This window comes from Silene latifolia, chromosome X (genome assembly GCF_048544455.1).
Source record: "Silene latifolia isolate original U9 population chromosome X, ASM4854445v1, whole genome shotgun sequence".
Taxonomy (NCBI): Eukaryota; Viridiplantae; Streptophyta; class Magnoliopsida; order Caryophyllales; family Caryophyllaceae; genus Silene; species Silene latifolia.
The window spans coordinates 88839675-88843927 of NC_133537.1; the positions used below are offsets into that span (position 1 = coordinate 88839675).

At 36.8% G+C, this 4253-nt stretch overlaps 1 non-coding gene across 1 annotated transcript; it reads right to left on the reverse strand.

The window, feature by feature from the left end:
• Positions 1-3657: 3657 nt before the first annotated feature.
• LOC141624400 (small nucleolar RNA R71) lies at positions 3658-3764 on the reverse strand. Its single transcript, XR_012534207.1, has one exon. It is a non-coding gene; the product is annotated as a small nucleolar RNA R71 (small nucleolar RNA).
• Positions 3765-4253: the final 489 nt, after the last annotated feature.

The window sequence follows — 4253 nt, forward strand, 5'->3', positions numbered from 1 at the left end:
ACATACACTTGTGAGGACAAGTGGGAGTTTGTTGGAGCTTGTGTCCTCCACAAAATAGTGTGATAACATTTGTAAATCTCTTACAGGTTCACAAGAGTATACTTAGTATTTTAATCAGTTGATTAACGATTACCTAATAACGGTTGGCTTGCTAGAGAGTTTGACGTTATTATCATACAGATGGCGGTGATCAACTGGTCCCTAAAGGTCACACCTATAGGATGTGTTTGAGATATGTGGTTATAGAAATGTAATCACATTGATGCCTTATATGACTAAACAGTTATTCAATGTGTTGATGAGACAATTATTTAATGAAGATTAAATAATATTAGTTGAGACGAATTAACTGTCAATTCGTAAATTGAATATAATAAGTTATATTTAATTAAATGTATGTAATGTTAGCTTGGACCAATTAATATGTTAATTCGTACTTAAATGTAATCAGTTATATTTAATCAACAAGATGAATGTGTCATAGTGGTAATAGTGAGGGTACTCAAACCAAGAGGTTGTGAGATCGATCCTCACTAGTTAACAATTTATATTTAACACATTTTATACATTTTTGGAAACAGAAAATAAGGAATTAAAACTTCTTATTATCTCGGTATATGGGCCGAAATTAGGAGATGAGAAATCTCCCTATGGACTTCTCTTTTTCGGTTATAAGAAGAGGAGAAGGGAGAACTTTTCTGACCTAATATTCTTTTTCCCAATTCTTGCCTCCTCTCATCGGAAAAACACAAAAAACCTAAAATTAATCTGTTGATTTGGGGATCGATTCTAGCAAAATAACAAGTGCATATCTCATATCATCTTGGGTGCAACTGATAGGAGAATATCATTGCGATATTGTTCATAAGCCATATAAGCTAGGACCGAAGGTTATTTCGTCATCTCTTTACCCCTTTTGTTTATGAAATTTAATTTATGACATGCTTTCATCATGATAAATTCGTTATAGTCCTTATATTTAAAGGGATGCATACAGATAAATCCCACAACTATGTAATAGGTGATGTGACTCGTATTTATGCATATTTAGTCCCCTAACTAGCCTAGTTCTTATACTTTTTATTGTGTATTACTGTTGTTTCTTGTCTCTAGCTTCTTATTATGCATGTTCTATGAGGTTTGGTGTCCTTGGCAGGATAGGAGCACTAATCTTGCTGATGTGACCAATATTTGAGCATATTTAGTCCCCGAATTAGCCTCGTTCCTATGCTTTTTAGTGCATAATTGGGTCATTTACTATTTTTAGTCCTTTGTTTTGCATATTCTTTAAGGTTTTGATTCCTCGGTAGGTGAGGAGTACAAACCTTGCATTTTAATGGCAAAATGGAGCTAAATTGATCGAATCTAATGACCAAGCATTAAATTAAAGACAAGACTAGAAGGCCTATGTAAATAAAGTAGTAGATGGGCAATGATGAAGACGATCCTTACATCTCCGACAAGATCCTTGAGGATTGTTGGAAGAAAAAAAGAAGAAAAGAAGAAAAAGGTTGCTGAACTAGAATCCGGCCGTCGCAGTATCGGGACGCTCGTCCAACCTCCACAATCTGAGCGTCCCTCCAGCCAATCCGCTCGTCCAACATTCCACAATCCGAGCGTCCAACCCTCCAGTCCGCTCGTCCAACTCTCACAATCCGCTCGTCCCGACCCCTTGGCCGCTCGGATTGTCATCCAGTACAGCACGCCTTCTCCTTATACTACTCGGGATGCGCATATTTCAAAAAGTTTAGCAAAAAGGAGGCTCGCATCTTTCTTCCAGAGGAGCATTTCCTCAACTTTTCTTAAGGGTCTTAATCGTCATTTAAGGCCTTAGTAACCCTAATTTATGTACCTAATCCCCACTATAAATACCCCACTGTACTAATTAGATTATCATCAATCCTTAGTATAATTTATGTTCTTCTCATCTCTCTAATCTTGTAATAAACTTTTAATTAAGCGTTAATACAAATCTCATTTCCTTAATTTCTCTATTGTTCATCGTTTATTTTGGGTAATTGAAGATTATTTGGGGTTTCTTTGGAGGATTGACAACCTTCCATTCATTCATCAAGTACTTCTATTATTCTTTTCTTATTATTTTGTAATCATCATTAGGTATAATTCTCTTAATCCCTTTTTAATTATTGTTAATCATCTTCATTTATTCATCATGTTTTGCTTTGTTAATATGATTGACAACCTTGTTAGCATGTTAAACTTGATAATTAGTGAGTAGATTCCTTAACTAGGGTTAATGGGGAATTAGGGGAAACCATCATGGGATGATTCAAGCTTAATCTAATATGTTCACATAATTTATTCGCTTGCTTGTTGTGATCTCAACTTATGCACATGTTATGTTTGATGAAATGCGAGCCTATGAATCCTTGCATTTTTTACCCATCACTTATCTTTTCAATGAGACTTGTAAGACATAAACCAACTCGAGTCTCATTAGACCATGCATATAGTTGAGTAGGGAGGATTAAGTCGACTTGTAGGTGGTGTACAATCTAATCGATTCGGCTCCGGGACCCAAACCTTCCTAGGATTGTAAGATATAAACCAACTCGATCCTATCACAACAATAATTGCTTGCTTATAATTTGAGAATATGTTTGTATGATCAATTCCCATGAATCCCCTATGAACCCATGACACCCTAGTGCTTTTAATCAATTGTTTACATCTCATCTTAATCATCTTGCTTGTTTATTTACATTGTTATTTAGTTTAGTGATCTTCTTATCTCAACCCAAATTGTGACACCCTTAGACACCACTACTTACAATCGAAAATCCTACATTAATACCCGTCCCTTGGGATCCGACCTTTACTTACCTCTTTACTAATAGTATAGTAGTTTGTGAAGTTATAAATATTGTTTTGGTCTAGGTGCTCCTAACGACAAGTAACTGAAAAATATAGTCCGACCAAAAATGGCGCCGTTGTCAGGGACGGTGTTAACTTGATTAGATTTTCCTTGATTGTTATTAGTTGTGTCTTTCTTTACCTTGGGGAAATAAAACTTCTCAAGGTTTATTCTAATTGTTTTCGAGTTGTTTGATATTTTGCATGTCTAGAAGATCACAAGGTAACTTGTTACCCATTGATCACGAAATTGAGAGAACTTTGACAACCAATAGAAGACTTGCTAGAAATACTTTGAGAGGTATTAGTGAGGTTGTAGATATTCAACCAAATACTATTGAGTTCATCAGCCCTTTTGCAAGAGAAGGTGAGGAGAACCCAACACAAAATCAACCACACAATCAACCCACAATGCCTAAGTTTTCATCACATTCCATACCAACCGAGGAGAACCTACCCAATGGTACTCCCACACCACAACACTTGACCGGAAATTTCATTGCAAAATCCACATTTATCCAATTAGTCGAAAGAAGCCTATTTGGGGGGATGCATAGTGAAGACCCTCATTCTCACATGGAGACTTTTGGTGACTATTGTGATGCGATTTCACAAACCGGAGTGACTCAAGACCAAATTCGATGGGTCTTATTTCCTTTTTCTCTAATTGGTACCGCGAAACAATGGTTAAAAAACCTTGATAAGGCTACTCTTGGTATCGACTCTTGGAAGAAGATGGCTCTTGCTTTCTACAAAAAGTTCTAACCTCCGGAAAAGACTAACATGCTAAGAGCTCAAATCACGGGTTTTAAGCAAAGGGACGAAGAATCTTTGTATGAAGCTTGGGAGCGATTCAAAGGAACTTGTCGCTCATGTCCTCATCATGGACTTAGCGAGTGGTTCTTGGTACAACAATTTTGGAATGGTCTTTATGAAGACTCCCGAAACATTCTCAACATGGGATCAAATGGTATGTTCACCGAAGTTGACGATAATCAAACTTGGAACAAGATTGAGGAAATGGCGGTCCATAACTCACAATATAGTAAATCTCGCAAGGCTACTAGAGGAGGAAAGCATGAAGTGGACTCTATTACTCAATTGGGTGCTCAACTTAGTGCTCATATTGATACCAACAACATGAAGTTTGAGAAGGCTATGGCTAAACTTGAAGAAGCCTCAAAATCACCAAAGCAACATGTTAATTCCATGGTGGCATCTTCATCAATTCCAAGTGGAATATGTGAGAATTGTGGAACTTTGGGACATGACCAAAGTGAATGTAGGGGAACAAGTGAGCAAGTGAATGCTTTTCAAGCATACAAGAATGGTACCCCTTATTCCAACTATTACAATGAAAACACCAAATTCCATCCAAA